Below are 26,380 nucleotides of genomic sequence, written 5' to 3'. Positions count from 1 at the left end.
ATAATCCTAATCGACTCAATCTCTCCTCATATGTCAGTCCCGCCATCCCAGGAATCAGTCGGGTAAACCTTCGCTGCACTCCCTCTATAGCAAGTACATCCTTCCTCAGATAAGGAGACCAAAACTGCACACGATATTCCAGGTGTGGTCTCACCAAGGCCCTGTACAATTGCAGCAAGACATCCCTGTTCCTGTACTCAAATCCTCTGGCTATGAAAGCCAACATACCATTTGCCTTCTTTACCGCCTGCTGCTTACCTTCAGCGACTGGTGTACAAGGACACCCAGGTCTCGTTGCATATTCACCTCTCTCAATTTATAGCCATTCAGATAATAATCTGCGTTCCTGTTTTTGCTACCAAAATGGATAACCTCACATTTATCCATACTATACTGCATCTGCCATGCATTTGCCCACTCACTAAGCTTGTCCAAATCACACTGAAGCATCTCTGCATCCTCCTCACAGCTCACCCTCCAACCCAGCATTGTGTCATCTGCAAATTTGGAGATATTACATTTAATTCCCTCATCTAAATTATTAATATACTTTGTGAATAACTGTGGTCCCAGCACCGATCCCTGCGGTATCCCACTAGTCACTGCCTGCCATTTGGAAAAAGACCGTTTATTCCTACTCTTTGTTTCCTGTCTGCCAACCAGTTTTCTCTCCATCTCAATACATTACCCCCAATCCCATCAATTTCCCCAACACCATTTCCATACTAATACTGATTTCTTTCAGTTCCTCCCTCTCACTAAACCCTGTGTTCCCCAACATTTCTGGTATGTTATTAGTGTCCTCCTTTGTGAAGACAGAACCAAAGTATGTATTTAGTTGGTCAGCCATTTCTTTGTTCCCCATTATAAATTCCCCTGTTTCTGACTATAAGGGACCTACATTTGTCTTCACCAATTTTTTTCTCTTCACATACCTAGAAAAACTTTTACAGTCAGTTTTTTTTTCATCAAAAGGAAGGGTGGCCACATTTCAACAGGGTGAGGTGAGTAAGCCTGTAGTAATACTGAGGGGTGCAGGGGCCAGCCAAACTCTACTGCTGGGAAAAGGCATGACCTTTCCACCAGAGAGTTCAGTAAGTGCCAAGGTTTTAGTGAAGAGGATTGAATGAGGATATATGCCCATCCCTTTATACTGGGTGCATCTGGAGCATGACTTTGTGTCAGGACTGGTGACCATGGGAGTGGTCCTCAGTTGGCCTGTGGACAGGGTTGGCCTGCTCCTCAGCAATGACCTGGTGGGATCAAAGGTAATAGCATCCCCAGTGGTCTCAGAGAAGCACACTGAGGTCAAGGGGGACAGAACAGCTGCAAGAGAAAGTGCCTGGCATTTTCCTTAACTGTGTCGTGATGCAGTCTGTAGCCAAACAAGCTCCATCAGTGGAGGCTGAAGTGGCACTGCAGACAGAAGACCTTACGGTCTGGTTATCTAAAACTTTTTTCGGGAGTCTAGAAGACCCTAAGGAGGTAATTAATAAACCTTCCTTGGTAATGGCCCAGCAAGCTGACCCACTGTTAAAAACATTAGCTGAGACTGCCCACACTGAAGCTGAGGCAGAAGCAGTCCCTGAGCGCTACTATATTAAAATTGAGGTGCTGATGAGGAAATGGAGACCTCCCTCACAGATCTGCAAATGAGGAGTGGACAGTGATTCAACTGGCCCGAGAACACTTAAAAATCTCCCAGACAGCTATGAAGAAACAGGCCGACAGACCTGACAGGGCCCGAACCTTTCAGCCAGGAGATTACGTGTTTGTGCTCCAACCAATACCAGGTGAACACTTAAAAGCTTGGTTCAGTGAACCGTACAGAGTAGCAAAGAAGCTCGGGGAAGTAACCTATCTTAATGAGACCCCAGATGGGGGAAAAAGCAACGGCTGTGTCATGTCAACATAATAAAGTAACATCACAGTTGAGAAGGGGACAAGCAGGTAACGGTTTGTCCATTGTCACCAACCTAGAGGATGAGGGTAGCAGTGGGAATGAATTGGAGGGACATGTGGGTGACACCCACATTGAACCCCCGACTACTCAGCTAATCAACACAGAAGTACTAGTGAACTTGGACTCCTTATTCACCCACCTAAGTGCAGAGCAGTGAGCAGATTTGATGAGGCTTTTCACTGCATTTAAAGGCTTACACAGAGACAAGCCAGGCTACAACACACTAGCTCTAAATGATCTGGATATGGGAAAGGCCCCTCCCATAAGGCCGCATCCCTATCATCTAGGCCCAGAAAAGCTGGCCCAGTTTTGGGAGGAGATTAACTACATGCTGGAGCACCAACCAGTAGAGCCTAACAGCAGAAGCTGGAGCTCCCCATTTGTGCTCATGCCCTAGCCAGATGGCTCCACGAGGTTCTGCATTGGCTAATGCAAAGTTAATGCAGTGACCAGAGCAGACTCCTGCCCGAGACCCCTGCTGGAAGACTGCATAGATAGGGTAGGTAAAGCAGCCTACATTACAAAGATAGATTTACTCAAAGAATACTGGCAGGTTACCTTGGCTGCCTGCGCAAAGGAAATCTTCACATTCGTAACTCTGTATGGGTTATACCAGTGTCAAGTTATGTCATTTGAACACCGAAATGCCCCAGCCACCTTTCAAAGGCCGATGAACCAGGAAGTGGCAGCCTTATTCAATTGCGTAGTGTACCTAGACAACCTCCTAGTGTACAGCGACACCTGGGAAACTTAGTTAGAGCAACTGGAAGCCCTCTTCCAGAAATTACAGTCAGCTGACCTAGTGGCCAATCTCATAAAGAGCAGGTTCACTAAGACTCAGATGACCTATCTAGGACACGTAGTGTATCAAGCTCAAGTACTGCCCAGGGCTGCAAAGGTACAAGCAGTAGCACAATTCCCCATTCCTACAACGCAACGGGAAATCATGAGGTTCTTGGGTATGTGTGGGTTCTACTGCAAGTTCATCCCAAAATTCAGCACACTAGCCACCCCATTGACAGACCGACTAAAGAAAAAGCAAAGGTAGTATGGACTGAGAAATGCCAGACAGCTTTCAAAAAGCTGAAAGCCATTTTAATGGCAAGGCTGTTCTTGCATCTCCGAACTTTAATCAAGCATTTAAAGTTGCCATTAATGCGAGTGACATCAGGGTAGGGGCTGTCCTCCTTCAGGAAGACGAATCAGGGATAGAGAGACCAATTGGGTACTTCTCCAAAAAATTAAACAAGTATCAGAAACGGTACTCCGCAGTGGAGAAGCAAACCCTCAGTTTATTACTGACTCTCAAACACTTTAAGATAGAAATCCGAAATGGATACCGAGAGAACACAGTCTATACTGACCACAACCTGTTAACCTTTGTGGAAATGTTTAAGATAATAAAATACTTAAGAATGCCAGGTTATCCCGTTGGAGTTTGTTTCTCCAACCGTACCACCTACAAATCATCCACATTGCCAGGAAATCAAATGTGATTCCAGACGCCCCATCCAGAACTTAAAGAGATCAATTAGAACGGAAAAGATAATTTTGACCAAGCATAGGAGAATGAATGTATGTGTGAGTGCGCTTGTTGTTTTATAATTTTTTTCTCCCGTTGTAACGAAATGAGGATGAATCCCATTTCACTCATCGTGTGGGGCAAGTGTCATGACAGTGGATCACAGCCTGAATTACTTACGGACATATTGATCTTTTTGAGGAAGACATGTGTTTTTAAAAAGGACATACAAGCAAAAGCTGGCTGAGACTGTAACGCAACCACTTTCTGGAAAATTCCTATTTGGATTATACTTGACTGACCAGTCCAGAAAGAGCATGGAATGTCGCACCTAAAAAGGTGTCAACGCATACTTCAGACAGAGACACTTGAAATGAGGAGATGAAATGCAAAAGTGTGAATTTAATCTCCTGTGGCTGCGGAGACAATGGGGACTGATTACCATATCTCAGCAGAAACCATCTCCTATTAAGTTATATCACAGAATGTGGAAATAGTCTGAGTTGGAAGAAAGCAGATTCTGGGCAAAAGAAAAACAGAAACAGAAATACCTGGAAAAACTCAGCAGGTCTGGCAGCATCAGCGGAGAAGAGCACAGCTGACGTTTCGAGTCCTCATGACCCTTCAACAGAACTAAGTAAAAATAGGAAAGGGGTGAAATATAAGCTGGTTTAAGGGGGAGGGGGGGTTGTTGGGACAAGAGGGCAAAAGACATGTTTGCTGGAATTCGTTGGGAGCAGAACAGTCACTACTTTTTCACCTGCCGGCTCCCATATCACCAATACCACTATGCCACTATGGAGCTGAATTTTTCAGGTCTCCACATTACAAAAATTATATGGAGGTACTGGAGAAGGAGCATAAAAGATTTACAGGGATGTTACCAGGACAGAGAAGTTATAACCATCAGGAAAGCCTGAACCAGCTGAGGATCATAATTCTGTGAGGTAACCTAATAGAAGTCTTTAAAGTTACGAAAGGTTACGATGGGTTAGATGTAGAGAAAATATTTCCACTTGTAGGAAATCAAAAACTACTGGTCCTCAGTATAAAAGAGTGATTAACATATCCAATAAAGGAATTCAGGAGAACTGTCTTTATCCAGAGAGTGGTTAGAATGAGGAATTTGCTGCCACGTGAAATTGTTGAGACATAGGTACATTTAATGCGCAGCTATTTAAAGAATAAAGGAGAAAGGAATAGAAGGTTGTGCTGATAGGGATAAATGATAACTTGTGTTAAACATAAATGCCAGCATAGACCAGTTGGGCCAAATGGTGGTTTCTGTGCTTTAATTTCGATCTAATTCTAGTTAATAAGAATAGTTAACAAATGTGAGACTTAACTGGTTATATTTCTATGCTGAATTTCACCAATATTGCTTGCTTAATTTTATTAAGCTTCAGAATTCTATTTACTGGAGTGTCTCAATTTTCATCAATCTCCATCCACTATTTCAAGCTGAGCTCAGAGGTATGGAAACTTGGCATACTGTTTTACCTCAAGTTCAGCTTCCTCTAGTTTATCACATCTTTTCCAAGACTAAACATTGCCCAAATGCACCCTTACCTCCCATCCCGGTCTCCATAAATCTAAACCATGAGCTACTACTGTAAAACTTGATTTTTCTCATACTGTGCTTTCTGGCCTTTCCACCTCCATAAACTATATGGTACTCAAAACATTGTGGCCTGTGTTCCCACCAAGTCCCAAGCTCCATTACCTCAGTCCTTTCTGGAACCTTTCCGTACCTCAGAGAATTAAATTCAAGATTCTCATTCTCACTTGCAAATCCCTCCATGTCCTTGTCCATCCCTACCTTCAGGATATCCTTCAACATCACATACCTTTTATTATACATATATATATATATAATACTTAGAACAGAGATGAAGAGAAACTTCTTTAGCCAGAGAGTGGTGAATCTATGGAATTCATTGCCACAGAAGGCTGTGGAGGCCAGGTCATTGAGTGTATTTAAGACCGAGATAGATAGGTTCTTGATTGGTAAGGGGATCAAAGGTTACGGGGAGAAGGCAGGAAAATGGGGTTGAGAAACTTATCAGCCACGATTGAATGGCAGAGCAGACTCGATGGGCCGAATGGCCTAATTTCTGCTCCTAGGTCTTATAGTCTATGGTCTTATACCCTTCCACTCCTCTAACATTGGCCTGCTTTCTGTTTCCTGCTGGCCTCTATTCCAACATCACCACCCACTCCTTCAGCTATCTCAGCCCATAGTCATCCACTCTTTCCACAGAACTGTCTTGTCACTCCCAGGGCTAGGGCTCCTGAATTAAGTGGAGCCAGTTGACATATAGCTGCTTCAATGATTCTTTGAACTGGAAATCAACTGGCAGTTGAGTCTAACTGGATTGACTTAAGTCAAAAAAGACAGCCTGACTTGAGCAGTTTTCAAAAAATTGCCCCTGATCTAATAGTGCACATAACTCTTCAGTAGAGAAATTTGATTAAAAATATGAATTATAGGTAAATAAAATCTGCTTATGGAAATTTCTGAGAATAAGAAATTGGAACAGAGAGTTACTGGCAACATAAGAGCATTCATATCATTGGGGATGTATTCAACCAACCCTGCGACAAAGATAGGGTGCTGGATTTTATGACCCCCCCTCCCCCCACCGAACGCTTTTCAGCAGAGGGGACATGTAAACTATATCAGGTGGCCAGCCACTGCCTTCCTGGCCACCCCTGACCTGGTCCCCACAATATGGGGGCGGGTAACTCTTTCGAGTTATTAACAGATCGCATGTAACTCTTTCAAGTACATTCACAGTTCTTGGTTTCCGGGAGTGGGACATGAACCAACAACCTTCTGATTTAAAGGCGAGGGTGCTATGAACTGAGCCACAGCTGACACCTCGTTATGGGGGCGGGTAAGGTGCACAATCTCCCATCTACTTTAGGCTTATTAAGGGCCTTAAGTGGCCAATTATTGTCCATTTAAGGCCCTCAATCCATCTCCACTGCCACAAAATGCTAGGCAGTGGCAGGCGAGCAAGAGTGGGAAGGTTAGTTTTTCAACAACTTTGTTGAAAAGGCAGGATAGAAGGGGTCCACATAATTCTGGGGGGTGCCCTATGCACATCGAGTGCAGCCTCCCCCTCCTCCCAAGATGTTATTGTTCCTCCCACTTGTCCTCCAAAACCCGCTCTCCACCCAGCTCGCTCCAATCGTTAGAGTCTCTGATCCCTCCCCATCTAAAACCCCAGATTTATCTCTCTCTAGTGGCTGTGCACTCTACACCCTGGGGCCTGCTTGCAATTCCAGCAGCAGCCACTACTGAATTCTGGTGCTGCTGAGACTGCTAGAGCTGCTGGCCAATCAAAGGTTGGGACTTCCTTTGACAGAGGAGTGGAAGTCCAACCCTCAGCTTGTTTAGGCCGCTCGGAGCATGTTATCTCTACAGGGGCGGCTATATTTAAAGTTGGTCAGTTTAGAACAGACTTTCCTTCTTGGGAGGGGTGTGGTGTGGAGTGAACAAACAGTACACTCCTACTGCCCTTGTAAAATCTATCCCAGTACAAATTACTTAGTCATCCTATGGGAAACCATGCATTTGGTTGCTGCTGTTTACTGGATTTAGGAATGGGTTGAGATCAGGGGGTAAAAATTCATCTCAGAGGGTGGAGCCAAATAGGTGGCATTGGATTGGCAATCCGTATATGCAGTGCCTGATATTCAGTTCCTTTTTGGTCAATAGAATTAAATATTAGGTGTAGTGCAGAAACGGCGGCTGATAAAATACCACCTGTTTTGCGCCACCACCCAAGACGAATTTCTAGCTCTCAAAGTTTTTCAATGGCTCAGTGAATAATTGTATTTTCTCCTATGGCGGTGTGGTACTGAGGCACAATGAGTAGAAGTTCTAAACATTAGGTCATACATCCACTGCGAGAGGAGGGAGCAGATAAAACAGCTGGTGGTCCCCCAGAGCGGACCGGGAGGCAGTGCGAGAGGAGCGGCAACCTTGGTAAGAATTAAAAGGAGTGGGAGCTGAGAGAGCGGAGATTTAAAAAGAGCAGGAGCTGGACTCAGGGCTGAAAGCAGAGCGAGGATGTCACGATTCAAAAAGTGACGCAATGAATGGGAGGCAGTTGATTGGTAGGTAGGGTCAGGTGACTACTACTTTTTCTACTAATTAAACTCCTGCAGTCCATTAGCTCAAACAAAATAAGGTGAGGACTTTGGACTGTAGTGGGAGTGTTTGGAGTGGAATTAGGCCCCTAGCATAATTAGTATTCTTTAAAGGGAGTAACTAACAAGCTTAATCTAAGGGGAAGTCATGGCAGCAGACCTCACACCCGTGATATGCTCCTCCTGCGCTATGTGGGAAGTCATGGACACTTCCAGTGTCCCTGGTGACCATGTGTGCAGGAAGTGTGTCCAGTTGCTGCTACTGGGTAACCGCAAATTGGAGCTGGAGCTGTGGGTAGATTCAATGTGGAGCATCCGCGAAGCTAAGATTGTCACGGACAGCACGTTCAGTGAGATGTTCACAACACAGGTAAAGACTGAGCAGGCAGAAAGGGGATGGGTGACTATCGGGCGGAGTAGAGGAAAGCAGGTAGTATAGGAGTCACCTGTGGCATCCCCCTCTCTAACAGATATATTGTTTTGGATGCTGTTGGGGGAGGCGATTTCTCAAGGGAAAGCAGCAGGAGCCAAGTCCATGGCACCACAGGTGGCTCTGCTGCATAAAAGGGGAGGAAGAAGAGTGACAGGGCTATAGTGATAGGGGGTTCAATAGTAAGGGGAACGACAGGTGTTTCTGCAGCCGCAAAAGAGACTCCAGGATGGTATGTTACCTCCTGATGCCAGGGCCAAGGATATCTCAGAGATGCTGCAGAGCATTCTGAAGGGGGAGAGTGAACAGCCAGTGGTCGTGGTACATATTGGTACCAACGACATAGGTGAAAAAAAGGAATGAGGTCCTACAAGCTGAATATAGGAGTTAGGACATAAATTAAAAAGTAGGACCTCAAAGGTAGTAATCTCAGGATTCCTACCAGTGCCACATGCTAGTGTGAGTAGAAATAACAGGATATATCAGATCAATACATGGTGTAGGGGGGAGGGATTCAGATTCCTGGGACTGGTTCTGGGGAAGGTGGGACCAAAATAAACAGGACGGGTTGCATCTGGGCAGGACCAGGACCAATATCATCAGGGGGTGTTTGCTAGTGCAGTTGGGGAGGGCTTAAACTAGAATGGCAGGGGGATGGAAACCTGAGCAGGGGAACAGAGGAGGGGAAAACAAGGATAGAAACAAAAGACAGAAAAGTAAGAAGCAAAAATGGATGGCAGAAAAAACAAGAGTGAAAAACAAATGGAGTCATAGTGCAAAATAAAGCTAACATGACTAACAAGGTTAAAAAGACAAGTCTAAAGGCATTGTATCTTAATGCGCAGAGCATTCGTAATAAGGTAGATGAATTAACAGTGCAAATAATTATAAACGGTTGTGATATACTTGCAATTACGGCGACATGGCTGCAGGGTGACCAAGGATGGGAACTGAACATCCAGGGGTATTTAATGTTTAGGAAGGACAGACAAATGGGGAAAGGAAGTGGGGTAGCATTGTTAGTAATGGCTGCAAGGGTGTCAGGACTGGGAGCTAAATATCCAAGGATATACATCGTATCGAAAAGACAGGCAGGTTGGCAGAGGGGGTGGGGTTGCTTTGTTGCTTAAGAAATGAAATTAAATCGACAGCAAGAAATGATGTAGGGTCAGATGATGTAGAATCTGTGTGGGCAGAGTTGACGAACCGCAAAGGTAAAAAAAATCCATAATGGGAGTTATGTACAGGCTTCCGAACAGTAGTCAGGATGTGGGGCACAAGATACACCAGGAGATAGAAAAGGTGTGTAAGAAAGGCAAGGTTACAGTGATCATGGGGGGATTTCACTATGCAGGTAGACTGGGAAAATCAGGTTGGTAGTGGATCCCAAGAAAAGGAATTTGTGGAATGTCTACCAGATGGCTTTTTGGAGCAGCTTGTGGTGGAGCCCACTAGGGAACAGGCAATTCTAGATTTAGTGATGTGTAATGAGGCAGATTTGATAAGGGAGCTGAAGGTGAAGGAACCCTTCGGAGGAAGTGACCATAATATGATAGAATTTACCCTGCAATTTGAGAGGAAAAAGCTGGAATCAGATGTAACGGTATTACAGTTGAATAAAGGTATGAGGGAGGAGCTGGCCAGAATTGACTGGGAGATGAGCCTAGCAGGAAAGACAATGGAACAGCAATGGCAGGAGTTTCTGGGAGTAATTTGGGAGACACAGCAAAAATTCATCCCTAGGAAGAAGAAGCATACTAAAGGGAGGACGAGGCAACCATGGCTGACAAGGGAAGTCAGGGACAGCATAAAAGCTAAAGAGAAAGCATACAACGCAGCGAAGAGCAGTGGGAAACCAGGGGATTGGGAAGCCTACAAAGACCAACAGAGGACAACTAAAAATGAAATAAAGAGGGAGAAGATTAAATATGAGGGTAAACTAGCCAGTAATATAAAAGAAGATTGCAAGAGTTTTTTAGATATATAAAGGGTAAGAGAGAGGCAAAAGTGGACATTGGGCTGCTGGAAAATGACGCTGGAGAAGTAGTAGTGGGGAACAAAGAAATGGCGGAGGAACTGAATAAGTGCTTTGCGCCAGTCGTCACAGTCAGTCGCCAAAGTTCAAGAGAGTCGGGGGGCAGAGGTGAGTATGGTGGCCATTACCAAGGAGAAGGTGCTAGGAAAACTGAAAAGTCTGAAGATGGATAAATCACCTGGACCAGATGGATTACACCCCAGAGTTCTGAAGGAGATAGCTGAAGAGATAGTGGAGGCATTAGTGGTGATCTTTCAGGAATCACTGGAGTCAGGGAGGGTCCCAGAGGACTGGAAGATCGCTAATGTAACCCCCCTGTTTAAGAAGGGAGTGAGGCAAAAGACGGGAAATTACAGCCCGATTAGCCTGACCTCGGTCGTTGGTAAGATTTTAGAATCCATTATTAAAGATGAGATTTCAGAATACTTGGAAGTGCATGGTAAAATAGGGCAGAGTCAGCATGGTTTCATCAAGGGGAGGTCATGCCTGACAAATCTGTTAGAATTCTTTGAGGAGGTAACGAGTAGGTTAGGCAAAGGAGAGCCAATGGATGTTATCTACTTGGACTTTCAGAAGGCCTTTGGCAAGGTGCTGCACAGGAGGCTGCTCAGTAAGATAAGAGCTCATGGTGTTAGAGGCAAGGTACTAGCATGGAAAGAAGATTGGCTGTCTGGCAGGAGGCAGAGAGTGGGGTTAAGGGGGTCCTTCTCAGGATGGCGGCCGGTGACTAGTGGAGTTCCGCAGGGGTCAGTGTTGGGACTACAACCTTTCACTTTATACATTAATGATCTAGATGAAGGAACTGAAGGCATCCTGGCTAAGTTTGCAGATGATACAAAGATAGGTGGAGGGACAGGTAGTATTGAGGAGGCGGGGAGGCTGCAGAAGGATTTGGACAGGTTAGGAGAATGGACAAAGAAGTGGCAGATGGAATACAATGTGGGGAAGTGTGAGGTCATGCACTTTGGTAGGAAGAATAGAGGCATGGACTATTTTCTAAATGGGGAGAGAATTCAGAAATCTGGAGTGCAAAGGGACTTGGGAGTCCTAGTCCAGGATTCTCTTAAGATTAACTTGCAGGTTGAGTCAGGAGTTAGGAAGGCAGATGCAACGTTGGCATTTATTTCAAGAGGACTAGAATATAAAAGCAGGGATGTGCCGCTGAGGCTTTATAAGGCTCTGGTCAGGCCACATTTAGAATATTGTGAGCGATTTTGGGCCCCGTATCTCAGGAAGGATGTGCTGGCCCTGGAGAGGATCCAGAGGAGGTTCACGGGAATGATCCCAGGAATGAAAGACTTAACATATGAGGAACGTTTGAGGACTCTGGGTCTATACTCGATGGAGTTTAGAAGGATGAGGGGGATCTGATTGAAACTTACAGAATACTGAAAGGCCTGGATAGAGTGGACGTGGGGAAGATGTTTCCATTAGTAGGAGAGACTAGGACCCGAGGGCACAGCCTCAGAGTAAAGGGAAGACCTTTTAGAACAGAGATGAGGAGAAACTTCTTTAGCCAGAGAGTGGTGAATCTATGGAATTCATTGCCACAGAAGGCTGTGGAGGCCAGGTCATTGAGGGTATTTAAGACTGAGATAGATAGGTTCTTGATTGATAAGGAGATCAAAGGTTATGGGGAGAAGGCGGGAGAATGGGGTTGAGAAACTTATCAGCCAAGATTGAATGGCGGAGCAGACTCGATGGGCTGAATGGCCTAATTTCTGCTCCTATGTCTTATGGTCTTATGGAAGGATATTGGCTCGGAAAATCATGATGTGGAATCTGTTTGGGTGGAGATAAGAAACACCAACGGGCAGAAAATGTTGGTGGGGTTTGTCAATGGACCCCCCGAACAGTAATGGAGATGTAAGGGAAGGCATTAAGCAGGAAAGTGAAGACGCATGTGATAAGGGTACAACTGTAATCATGGGTGACTTTAATCTACATATAGATTGGACAAACCAAACTAGTAATAATACTGCTGAGGAGGAATTCCTGAAGTGTGTACATGATGGTTGTTTAGACCAATATGTTGAGGAACCAACTAGAGAGCAGGCTATCTTAGACTGGATATTGTGCAATGAGAAAGGATTAATTAACAATCTTATGCTGGGTCCCTTGGGGAAGAGCGACCATGAAATGATAAAATTGTTCATTAGGATGGAAAGTGAAGAAGTTGAATTCGAAACTAAATAAAGTGAACTACAAGGGTATGAGGCGTGAGTTGGCAATGATGGCTTGGAGAACCTTACTAAAATGGTCGACAGTGGATAGGCAATGGCTAATATTTAAGGAATGTATGCATGAATTACAACAATTATTATTATTTTTTCATTCACGGGATCTGAGCTTTGCTGGCTGGGCCAATATTTACTGCCCATCCCTAGTTGCCCTTGTGAAGGTTGTGGTGAGCTGCCTTCTCAAACCGCTGCAGTCCATGTGGTGTAAGTACATCCACAGTGCTGTTGGGAAGGAAGTTCCAGGGTTTTGACCCAGCGACAATGAAGGAACAGCTATATATTTCCAAGTCAGGATGGTGAGTTACTTGGAGGGGAACCTCCAGGTGGTGGTGTTCCCATCTATCTGCTCCTATTGCCCTTCTAGGTGGCAGTGGTTGTGGGTTTGCAAGGTGCTGTCTAAAAAGCCTTGGTCAGTTGCTACAGTGCATCTTGTAAATGGTAAACAGTGCTGCTACTGTGCGTTGATGGTAGAAGGAGTGAGTGTTTGTGGATGTGGTGCCAATCAAGCAGGCTACTTTGTCCTGGATGGTGTCAAGCTTCTTGAGTGTTGTGGGAGCTGCACTCATCCAGGCAAGTGGGGAGCATTCCATCACACTCCTGACTTGTGCCTTGTAGATGGTGGACAGGCTTTGGGGAGTCAGGAGGTGAGTTACTCGTCGCACGATTCCTAGCCTCTGACCTGCTTTTGTAGCCACAGTATTTATATGGCTAGTCCAGTTCAGTTTCTGGTCAATGGTAACCCCCGGGATGTTGATAGTGGGGTATTCAGTGATGGTAATGCCATTGAACATCTCTTGTTGGAGATGGTCATTGGCTGGCACTTGTGTGATGCAAATGTTACTTGCCACTTGTCAGCGCAAACCTGGATATTGTCCAGGTCTTGCTGCATTGGGACATGGACTGCTTCAGTATTTGAGCAGTCACGGATGGTGCTGAACATTGTGCAATCATCAGTGAACATCCCCACTTCTGACCTTATGATGGAAGGAAGGTCATTGATGAAGCAGCTGAAGATGGTTGGGGCTAGGACACTTCCCTGAGGAACTCCTGCAGTGATTATTCATTCCTGGCTGGTCCAAAAACAAAATAGGAAAGGTGGCTCAACCAAGGCTTACAAAGGTAATTAGGGATAGTATTAGATCCAAAGAGGAGACCTAAAATTGTCAGAAAAAGCAGCAAGCCTGAGGATTGGGAGCTGTTTAGAATTCAGCAAAAGTGGACAAAAAGATTAATCAAGAAGGGGAAAGTGAAGTATGACAGTAACCTTGCAAAGAACAAAGAACTGACTGTAAAAGCTTCTATAAATATGTGAAGAGCAAAAGATTAGTGAAGACAAACCTTGCAGTCCCTTACAGTCAGAAACCGGGAAAATTATAATGGGGAACAAAGAAATGGTAGATGAATTGAACACATATTTTGGTTCTATCTTCACAAGAGAGGACACAAATAATTTCCCAGAAATGTTAAGGAACCAAGGGCTTAGTGAGAGGGAGGAATTGAAGAAAATCAGTATTAGTAAAAAAATGGTGCTAGAGAAATTAATGGGGTTAAAGGCTTAAAAATTCTTAGGGCCTGATAACCTATACCCGAGTACTAAAGGAAGTGGCCCTGGAAATATTGGATGCATTGGTGGTCATCTTCCAAAATTCTATAGACTCTGGAGCAGTTCCTACAGATAGGAGGGTGGCAAATGTAACCCCACTATTTAAAAAAGCCGGGACAGAAAAAACAGAGAACTATAGACCAATTAGCCTAACATCAGTAGTGGGGAAAATGCTAGAGTCTATTATTAAAAAATGTGGTAACAGAACACATGGAAAGCATTAATGGGATTAGACAAAGTCAACATGGGTTTATGAAAGGGAAATCACGCTTAACTAATCTACTGGAGTTTTTCAAGGATGCAGCTAGTAGAATAGATAAGAGAAAACCAGTGGATGTGGTGTATATGCATTTCAAGAAGGCTTTTGATAAGGTTCCACATAAGAGGCTAGTGGGCAAAATGAAAGCCCATGGGATTGAGGGCAATAAACTAGAATGGATTTAGAATTGGTTGACAGACCAGAAACAGAGAGTGAGAATAAATGGGTCTTTTTCCGGGTGGCAGGCGGTGACTAGTGGAGTACCGCAGGGATCAGTGCGTGAGCCCCAGCTATTCACAATATATATAAATGACTTGGATGAGGGAACCAAATGCAATATTTCCAAGTTTGCTGATGACACAAAACTGGGCAGGGTTGTGAGTTGTGAGGAGATGCAAGGAGGCTTCAGGGCGATTTAGACAAGTGTGTGTGGGCAAACATAAGGCAGATGCAGTATAACGTGGATAAATGTGAAGTTATATGCTTCGGTGTGAAAAACAGAAATGCAGAGTATTATTTAAGTGGTGACATATTGGGAAATGTGGATGTACAAAGGGATCTGGATGTCCTTGTACACCAGTCAATGAAAGTAAATAGGCAGGTGCAGCAAGCAATTAGGAAGGCAAATGGTACATTGGCCTTCATTGCAAGAGGATTTGAGTTCAGAAGTAAGGATGTCTTATTGCCATTATACAGGGCCATGGTGAGACCACACCTGCAGTATTGCGTGCAGTTTTGGTCTCCCTACCTAAGAAAGGATATACTTGCCATAGAGAGTGTGCAGTGAAGGTTCACTAGGCTGATACTGGGAATGGCAGGACTGTCATATGAGGAGGGATTGGTTCGACTGCGCTGGTTTTTACTAGAGTTTAGAAGAATGAGAGGGGATCTGATTGAAATGTATAAAATTCTAACAGGGCTAGACAGACTAGATGCAGGGAGGATGTTTCCTCTGGCTGGGGAGTCTAGAACCAGGGGCCATAGTCTCAGGACACGAGGCAGGCCATTTAGGATTGAGATGAGGGAAAATTTCTTCACTCAGAGGGTGGTCATCCTGTGGAATTCTCTCCCACAGAAGGCTGTGGAGGCCAGGTCACTGAATTTATTCAAGAAAGAAATTGATAAATTTTTGGATATTAGGGGCATCAAGGAGAGAAAGCGGGAATATGGCGTTGAAATAGAGGATCAGCCATGATCATATTGAAAGGCGGAGCAGGCTCAAAGGGCCGAATAGCCTACTGGACTCCTAGTTTCTATGTTTCTATTTTTCTATGTCTTTCAGATGACTTCAATGATAAAGGAAATCGGACAGAGGGTAAAAATGGCTGCCAACTCACTGTCAAGTGACCAATGCCGCCTTTAAGAACCTCAGTCCCTGATTAACCTGATGCATGTCATTGTCTGCCAGCCAGTAGACCCCATATCATCAGTGGAAGTACGCGGGTGGAGGCTACATATACCGCTCCAGGAAAATTCCTCGTAATCAGCCTTTGAGTGCCAAATGTGCAGGTTCCCATTTTAGTGCCTTTAAACCCTGATTAAATCAGGGTAATCAGCAATTAGCCTCAAAATGGAGGGCAAAAAGCAAGAGCCATGAAGTGCCTGTTTTCACCTTATCACAAAAATAAATCCCAATGTGTGCTATTTAGCATTGGTCATCTTAAAAACCATAAAACTGGATTTACCTAACATTTGTACCAAGCATAATTTGCAATGAAGGCATGTAAGACTCAGATTGGTGCCAACATCACGGGGTTCAACTCCCATTCCAGCTGGGGTGGACTTGGGCCCTGCCTCCTTGCTGTACCCACGGTGGAGATCGTGGCAATGTGGGTCGGACCTGCCTCCGGGCAGAGAACTGAAGAAGAAGAAAATGTAAGACTGGGCTTGTAGTAATCTGATGTGTAATATACCTTTAAGAAGAATGTATAATGGAATATCACATGATCTTATTATCCAATAGCAGAGTAGCGCGGGCTACCTCAGTAGTCAGTAGTCAGTAGGAGTAGTCAAGAGTTAGATTCTGTAATGTAGAGACAGGGTTTAAGTTGTAAGCACACAAGTGTAACTGCTGAGTTCCTTTGTAAATAAATAGAAAGTAATATACAATAAGAACTGTCTGCTGATCTACTCTGTCTACGGTACCAACTCGGTCATCCCGAAACAAGTGTGCAACCCGGATCCATTAATCCAACTAAACTAGAGACCAGGATCCAAATGTCCTAAAGTGGTCTTGTTGAAAGCATGCATGACCTTCATTTAAATTTGTAATATATTGAAATGAAGCATAATGCAAGTTCTTAACCGTGAAGGTAAGATATGGTGACTGGTCACTTCAGCCATTTGGAATACAGTCTAAGAAGTTCCATGAGTGATGAAACATGTTTGTACTTTATCGTGCCTTGCGATACATTTTCAGTACAGGTTTCTACTTTTTCTTTGCTCTTTGCCTGTGTGAAAGAAAAAGTTCAACAATTTTTTGAACTTTTTTCCCTTTCTCTCAATCAGCTGAATATTGTCTGCTAATTTACTGGGAGACTGACTGTATTCGAAGCATTGGTCAGATATTATTAAAACAGCTTAAAAAGAGGGAATAACAAGGGCCAGGATTTTACGGCCCCTTCCGCCCGGCGGGAATATTATGGTCCCGCCGAACTGAATGGAGATTTAAATGGCTCACTGGACCTGCTGGTGGCGGGGGGAGTCCTGGCAAAGGAGATCTTACAATATAGAATTTCACTGGAGCTCAGATAGCTACAAGGCATAGATACAAAGCATAACACCAGCAACAGCAAATTAAGCTCAAATTTCATGATTTTTTAAATCACCACATTCACAATATTTTATGGTGGCATTGGCATAGATTAGGCTCACAAGGCACTACAGCTGGAGTACCCACACTTCCACTATGCCACCAACCATACTCGCAGGCTCTGGTACACCCAACATTCCCCAAGGATAATTGATTCTGCAGGCTTTGGATCAGCACACAGTTTGTAGATCTGTGCTGGACTTCAAGGACACCTGCAGTCAGACAACAACATAGGGGTGGCACAGTGAATGGCAGGCAAGATCACCTCCTCCTTCAACTTTTTGCTATCACCGCTTTCAGAAAGGCTGCACTGTCATCCTCTGGGAAGCTTACAACTCGGCAAAACTCTTCACACTGCCCTCACACAGCAGGATCAAACAAGTGGGTTTAGTGCTGTACCGCTCCATCACTTCCCCACAAGTAGTCCCCTGCTTCCATATTTATTTTGCCAGCCATGGGATTTGCTAATGCTTTTTGAGCCCAAATATATGTTGAAAAGACTAAAGTACAGAGTGGAAAGATTTGCAGCTTTAAAAAAAAATCACAACTCTGTACAGACTCACTTTATTCGGCTATTTTCCAGCTTAATCCTTTGCTGGATATTTTTGTGAGAAGCAAGGGGGAGTGGGATGATTTGCTGCAGATACGACAGAGACTGTATCTTCTGTTAGGATTTGACTCCAAGTGGCCAGGAGCATAGGGTCCACTTCTTTAAGAGACCCCAAATTAAATTTTCAAAATCGCATTTTAATTTGCCACATTGTTATTGCCACAATTACAACATTAATAATTCTGCAACCAACAATGCTAAGTCCGTCAACAACAGCAACATATTTGTATATTATCTTTAACATAGTAATCCATGGCACTTTGCAGGAGCTGGAGGGAAAGTTAGGAAGGTGGGCTAGGGCAATCAAAGAATTAGGTTTTAAATAGCCTTTTGAGGGTAGGGATAGATTTACCAAAGCAGAAGGGTTTAGGGAGAGTGTTCCAGAATTTGGCAGCATGGTAGCCGAAGGGTTTCCCACTGATGGTAGAGCAGAGGGAGGAGGTACTCACAATGGTGGGGGGGTTGTGACAAGGGTGCAGAATTGGAAGAGTTTGCAATGATATGATGGAGCAAAGCTGGGAAAAGACTTATAGAGAAAGAAAAAAGGTTTTGCAACTAGTATGCTGAGGATTGGGAGCTAATGGAGGTCAATGGGATCAAGGGTAATTTGTAGGCTGCCAAATTATGTGTAGATGAATTGGAGTTTATGTTAGGTGAAGTTCAGGAAACTGGCAGTGAAGGCATTGATAAACAAAATTCTGAAATGGTCAAATACATGAATAAGCATTGCAATGATGGAGAATTTACAGTAAGGATGGAAGAAAGCAATATTTCAGGAGGTGGAAATAGGCAATCTTAACAAATGAAGATAATAGTGTTCTCCTTCTTCTGGTCTGTAAACAAAGTTTTGATGACCTCATTAAAGCTTTATTCTTTGTACACTATTGTTAGTTCACTTATAAGGTAATCCCACTACTGATCATCATGCAGTTTATTTTTCCATTGCTCATTTACATGCATTTAAAATGTTTTAATTTACAAACATAAACACAAGTATGTAATTGTTTAGTCTGTATCTATTGTGTGAATAGAGCCCCGGTAATCTATGCACATTTGCTGTTTTCAAAAGCTTTTAAATCCAAGTGAAAACAGAATGATGCATAATAATTCTGGAGGACTGCCAACAGAAATTAAACTCCTCAAACAAGATAAACATCATATTACTTCATTACCCTTTTAAAATGCTTACAAATTCAATCTATTATTCCTTTTTTTCCCAGAAATGAAGTTCACTTGGCAAGCATTCAATGGATTCTTTTGTTATAACTGACCACGAGCTGCTGTACCATGTGTAAAAGACGGCCATCTCCCACCTTTGAATTAAACATTATTGTCATTTGACAGTAATAAATAACATTTAGCACAATGGGAATCCAATAATGATTTTTGTGCAAAGCTGGCTCATCAATGCCTATCAGCTGACAACTGCATAAATGTGATTAGCACAGCAGCTGCAGATGATAACTGTGTCAAAATCATTTTAATGCCAACTAACTCTTTGATCTACTTTTCATGTTAAATTAAAAATGGAATTATAATTTTACCACAAAGCAGGCATAGTTTAAAAAGTTAACTTGTAGAGTGTTTCCAAGATTCAGAATTAACAGAATATGCATTGTACATTTATTCTCACATGCAGCTTGTGTATTGAACCCCTTTGTTTGTTTAGCAATAATAAAATGAAAGTCAGATTTAAAAAGAGACTGTAGAAGCATGAGTTAGCTGATGTGTACATGCAAACAAGACCATCTACACGGGGCCCATAAACTAAATAATGTAATCAACCTTGCTGTCACAAGTTCACATAATATGCAAATACAATTAGCAAGGGTAATAGTCTGGATAAGGGAAATCAATATTTAAAACTTGTTTCTGACAGAAAAGTGAAACATTTCAATTTATATCATTGGAAATCCTCTCAATGCACAGAATTAAATTAATATTAAATAGATTTACAATTAGGAAAAGACCTTTGATCTCCCATCATAAAAGGACTAGGCCATTCAGCCGCTGGAATCTGTTCTGGTATTCTATTTGATCATGGCTGACCTGTACCTCAAATCTATTTACCTGTCTATAAACTCCAAATCCCTTGACATCCTTACCTAACTAATATCTATCGATCTCATTCTTGCAGAATTTAATTGACCAAGAATCCACAGTCTTTTGGGGAGTGAGTTTCGTATTTCCACTACCTTCTGTATGAAAAAATGTTTCCTGATTTCACTCCAAATTGGCCTATCTCTAATTTTAAGATTATGCCCTCCTGTTCTGGATTGCCCTATCTGTGTCTATTCAATCAATTTTTAAAAACATGCAGTAGATCACCCCTCAACCTTCTAGACTCAATGGAATACACGCTAGGTCTGTGCAACTTGTCTGCATAATTTAACTGGTATCATTCCAGTGAATCTGGTCTATGCTCACTCCAAAACTAATACATCTGACCATTCCACTCATCCTGTCATCCAATTGTTTTCAGTTGACAGTTAACTTGCCTTGCTCTGGCATGGTTTTCAATGATACATACATCTGATACAACTCAGCCTGGCCTTTATATCTGGAGAACTAGAATACAAGGGGGTATGCTTCAGCTGTACAAAGACCTGGTTAGACCACACTTGAAGTAATCTGGGCAGTTCTGGGCACCACATATTGGCTTTGGAGGGAGTGCAGCATAGATTTACTAGAATTATACCTGCTCGTCAATGATTAAACTATGAGGAGAGATTAAACAAACTGGGGTTGTATTCTCTGGAACTTAGCAGTTTAAGGGGTGATTTGATCTAAGTTTTCAGGATGTTAAGGGGAACAGAGAGAGAAGATTGGGAGAAACTATTTCAACTTAGATGGGGAATCTAGAACTAGGGTGTAGTATAATGGGTTAATAGAGTAGTTAATGGCAATGAGTTAGTGATGTAGATCATGATGTAACAGTAACATCAGCAGTCATGAGCTAGAGACTCTGTATGGAACAGTCTATACTGATGAGAGACATATCTACTCTGTAACCTATTTTGTACATAGTGTTAACAAACTACTTTGAAGTAAGTACCTGAGCCAGACCAGTTATTCAAGATAAGATAGGCCACGCAATCAATATACAAAATATAGGGGACCTAGGCAATAAAAATAGAGCCAACCTTCCAGGAGTGAAATTAAGAAACATTTCTCCACAAAAGGTTGGAAAAGCTTGGAATGCTCTTCTGCAAAATACAATTGATGCTAGGTCAATTGTTAACTTTAAAACTGAGGTTGATAGATTTTTCTTATCCGGAGCAATATGGGAAAAAGGTGGCACATGGTGTTAAGTTACAGATCGGCCATGATCTCATTGAATGACCGAACAAGCTCAACGGATTAAATGGCCAAATCCTGCCCCTCTGTTGCTATGAGTTGAGAGTATTAAAGATATAAACTATCAAACAAGTCCAAATCTAAAGAAAGCCACATGCTTTATACAAAGTGCTCTTTGCTAAATTGCTCTGCTGTGGCAGCCATATATGCATGGAATTTTTATTTTTCAAGGTTTGCAAAGAAGCTAAATAAGCTAAAAGCAACTTACCAAATATTTAACAGGCTACTTATTTAGTGATATGCAAGACCCACTTAATTGCTTTTCTCTATCTTTCTGAAGGGTTATTATAATTTATATAAATTTTGTTAGAAATATTGTATTTTGTAACTTTTAAATGTGCAGGTAAAATGGGAAAAAATGGCAAGGCAGATTATTTAATATCTGTGACTTCTGGTTTGCTCAGAAATTGCCTATTCTCCAACAGTCTGCTTGCTTGATAATCAAAGTTTGGTTATCTCACATCAATTAGTGGCAAATAATTGCTGTTGTAAACCATACCCAAACTGTCTCCAATACTTAACTGAGGTAGAGGGAAAGAAAGGACCTGAAATTAGAAACATAATGCAGCGGACCCATTCGATATATTGTTACAGTTTAGTACTGGAAATTCCAAGTGCTTAATCATTCCACCACTCCCCCCATAATAAAATTGATACTTTAAAAAATGTTTGTTCCTGGGATGCGGGTGTCACTGGCTAGACCAGCATTTGTTGCCCATCCCTAATTACTCTTGAGGAGGTGGCGGTGAGCTGCTTTCTTGAACCGCTGTTGTCCATGTGGTGCAGGTACACCCACAGGGGTGTTAAGGCAGGAGTTCCAGGATTTTGACAGTGAAGGAATGGCAATATAGTTCCAAGTCAGGATGGTGTGTGACTTGGAGGGGAACTTGCAGGAGGTGGTTTTTATTTTGCCATTACAGAGAAAAATTAAAATTTCTTGTTTCTTCAAAATTTGTACTAGGTTTAATTTCAGCCTTCCAATGCTGAATCCATCTAAATTTTCCTCCTGAAGAAGGAAATTTTAAATGAGTAGAATGGTAAGAAATATTATGACTGCTGCTTCTAGCTTTCAACTAAACGCTAATTTAGAATTCAATATCATTTTACACCAACTTTATTCAGCCAAACCATCAAGAAAAGGGTTAATTAAAAGTTAAATCAAGTTAGACGGATCATTATTATCGCCTAAATGACAATTACAATATTGATTGGCAATGAAGTGACAGCAAGTTGCATGTTGGGAGGTTAAGTGGCACAAAGGCCTTGAAGAACACAAGAAACCTGAACAGCAGATAGTCTGTGACACTTTCTAAAAATTATTAATGCCACCTTCTGCAGCTTTAATGATCACATTCTATGATAAATTTTGCAACAAAATGCTGATACGGCAGCAAATTCAGAGCAGCATTAATGACTGTTCAGGTCAAGCTGAATAACCATCAGTTTGCCATTGGACAAAAAAGATAAACTATCACATTGTCTTTTGTTCAGGATCCCAAGGTCATTGACTAGTAAGAGTGAAATGCAATAAACTCTACCTATAATGCTTTCCTTGGGAGCCATACAAATGTACGTTATGGTGAAAGGAATGTCTCAGAGAAGGGTTATATATTTTTTTCCATTAATGACTGAGCTATAAACAATGTGTGTTACATCAGGAGTTATGGGTAATGGATTAACTACAGCAGCATGAGCTCAGTACAGACATTTATGTAATCAGGTCATGACCAGACAATATGACACTGAGGAGGGACCGAGCTTCTAAATGAATATACTGGGACAGCAGATGTTCAGCTTTTATGTAGCAAGTCACCCTATTACAAGTTTTGATCTGTTTATGAGCAATAATTCATTAAAGGGCACATAAGGTGCAACATAAGATTTTGCCTCTGTCCTTTAGCAGTTTGATTCTCCGCTTCTAACATATACATAATCAAACCAGATGTATGGTTTTGGCATAGCTTAGACGGTGAAATTGACAGGAAGGTAATATAGACACAAAGTAAGTGATGCATTAAAAAATAAATTTGCAACCATTAATCATTTATTTTATATCATCTTAAACATTGGTCATGAATGTGGCACAAACGCAATTAACACCCCTCCTGCAAGTAGTGTATTATTCATGATTTACTAGCTGGCACTTTCTCAACTTTGGTAAGTAAAATTGGCCATAAAATTAGTAATTTTCTCGTGCTTATAAAAATGTGATGCAATCTGTCAAGGGGCAATGCTTTTTGGTCTCCTAATATTTTACGAAGAGTCAAGGGGATACATTAGCAACAGTAAGATCAAGGTTCATTAAAATCTAACAGTCTATATCAAAGACATTAAAAATTAAATTTATTATCTTAATTCTTAAACCATGTGGATACTAGCTTAAACTTATGGCAAGGAGGAAGTTACAACGCTTAGATTAAAACTGGTTTAAATATTGAGACTGAGAAAAAAAACATGTAAATCCCAGTAAGGCAAAATTCATTCTGTGTTTTGCTGTTTTTACATGATTAACATTTTATCAACATAAACAGGTTTACTAACCTGCTAATACTTAAAGAAATCTGTGATGTCTTAATTAAAATCTTTTGTTTAAAATCAAGCTTTCGTTCTGCTATTCTATATCCAACTATAATGTATCAAAGGTCTTTGTTTAGTAAATCTTAGTTATTTCCTCCTGTCACAATATTTCCATCACAACTACCTGTACTCCAGGCATTATGCTTGTGGATACTTACATGAAACTAAGTTGGTGGTCCTATATGCCACAGCGCCACCTGCCTGAGACCTACTCAAACTGAGCTTTCCTCCACTCCCCTGAGCACTACCCCTTTCTATCCTCACTACTGCTAACACAGCCCTGCCTTTTAGCCACAAACAATCACAGAACTACCCCACGGCCACTGCCAGATCCCAATTCCCAGACTAAAGGCCAAGTAAACCATGCTCCCAACATGCCAGTAGAGCATATCATTGAGAGGTAATATATATGTAAAAGGAAGAATCATAGAATGGTTACAGCACAGGAGGAAGCCCTATGGCCTTTCGTGTCCATGCCAGCTCTCTGCAAATGTATCTCACCTCATTCCACTCCCCTTACTTTTCCCCATATCCTTGCAATTGTTTCCTTTTCAGATGATCATCCAATTCTCTTTTGAAGGCCTGGATTGAATTTGCCTGCACCACATTTTGAGACAGTGCATTCCAGATCCCAACACTTGTTGTGTCAAAAAGATTTTGCTCATGTCACCGTTGCTTCTTTTGCCAATTACCTTTTTTATTAATTCCTTCATGGAATGTGGGCATCGCTGGCTAGGCCAGCACTTATTGCCCATCAGTAATTGAGAAGGCGGTGGTGAGTCGTCTTCTTGAACTGCTGTAGTCCATGTGGTGTGGGCACATCCAGAGCGCTGTTAAATCAATGTCCTCTGGTTTTCGACCCTTCCATCAACTGGAACATTTTTTCCTGCAGCCTTCCTGTCCAGGCCCCTCATGATTTTGAACATCTCTATTAAACCTCCTCTAACCTTCCCTCAGGAGAACAGCCCCAATCTTCACCAATCTTCACCAATCTAGCCACATAACTGAAGCTCCTCATCTCTGGAACCATTCTTGTGAATCCTCTCTTCACCCTCTCTAATGTCTTCATAAGCTTCCTAAAGTGTTGGGTCCAAAATTGGCCACAATACTCCAGTTGAGGTCAAACCACATTTTACACAGTTTAATCGTAACACTCTGGCTTTTGTACTTTATGCCCCTATTTATAAAGTCAGTATATTGTATGCTTTATTAATCACTTTCTCAGTCTGTCCTGCCACCTTCAATGACTTGTGCACACTGTTATGGCACAGTGGATGGTAAATGCCAAGCTGCTCAAATCCCAAAGGGAAACTCAAAATAGCTGCCACAAGTGTTTTGCAATTTGTATTTTATTTCAAGATGTGCGTTTTGAATTCAGTAGTAATAAGTCCACTGAGGCTTAGAAGTTTCTTTACTAACTATTTTAAACATTTATTAATAACAGAAAAGATTTTAAGCACATACATAAGTCTAAAAATTACTACTATAATAACTCCTAAATCCCCAAACTAATCTGGCTCCCAGGCCTGAATTTTTCAGTCAGCGGGTGGGCTCATCGGGAGTAGCCCGTGATCAGCTCTGCACCACCATTTTACACAGACGGGCCAATTAAGGCCTGCCCAGCATAAGATGCGAGCGGTAACACTCAGCGCTACCTTTGCGGGCAGGGGGAGGAGGGAGAGTCAGGGCCAATGCTCTTTCACGCATGTGCACGCAAGAGCGCTTCAATCTCCCTGAGGCATGTAGCTGCCTCAGGGAGATTGAATTGATATTGAAATAATTAAATAAAAGGATTAAAAACTTATTTAAACATGCCCCCTCACGTGGCTGTGTCACATGAGATGGGACATGTTTTTATATTTAGGAAATTTTAAAATTTATTTAATAAAAGCCTTAGGGAACCTCATCCCGCTTGTGGATGAGGTTTCCTAAACAACGTGAAGGCCGCTTGGCCTTTTTGCCTGCCCACCAACCTTAAGGTTGGATGGGCAGCATAAACAATGACCTTAATCATTTCCTTAACGGCCTTAATAGGCCGTTTAAAGATCGGCTGGTGCACAGCTCACTCCGTCACGTGCCCGCTGAATGAAACATCGTGAGATAGCACGATGACGTTAGGACGCACGCCCGACGTCATTGCTCGTCATTTTACATGCCAGTGTGTTGGGCCCATCCCCACACGCCGACTGAAAAATTCAGGCCCCAGTTACGCCTCCGTTAAGGCAACATTAAAACAAAATACATTTCAACAGACCCAGGCAAAGCACACAATACCCTGGACAGTGATATTCAAAGTGAATTTTCTTAGCTTTTGTTCCTGTAAACAGCAACTTGATGTATAGAGGCTGGAGGCTTTTCACACTCGTGTTAGATCTTAGAATGCCTTCCCCTTACACGTAACCTAATTTCCTTTATACATGTTTCTCCCTTTTTAATGTAAATTCCATTGTTCCAATATGTCTTTCCAACTTTACTTTTTCCATAATATAAATCTTTCATAATATTCAAATTATCAGCTTAGCTTCATATGGCTAGGGTAACATCTCACCATCTCTTTGAAATTCAAACTACTCTAATTTATCTAAAAATGCAAATTTTCCTCATACCTCACATTATAAAACTTCAGCCATGTTTACATATTTAGCATTTCAAACCTGACTTCCCCTTTGATAACACAAAAGCTCCAGGCCAGCTGCCTTCAATTCAATTAAATGCTCCACACACACATCCATACAGAGAAACTAATTCAAACCCCACTGTTAACCTATCTTTACAATAAATCACAATAATATTACGAAAATTATTACATTTTCA

This window comes from Cetorhinus maximus, chromosome 6, assembly GCF_964194155.1.
Source record: "Cetorhinus maximus chromosome 6, sCetMax3.hap1.1, whole genome shotgun sequence".
In the NCBI taxonomy this organism is placed as follows: Eukaryota; Metazoa; Chordata; class Chondrichthyes; order Lamniformes; family Cetorhinidae; genus Cetorhinus; species Cetorhinus maximus.
This window is presented reverse-complemented; position numbering follows the sequence as displayed.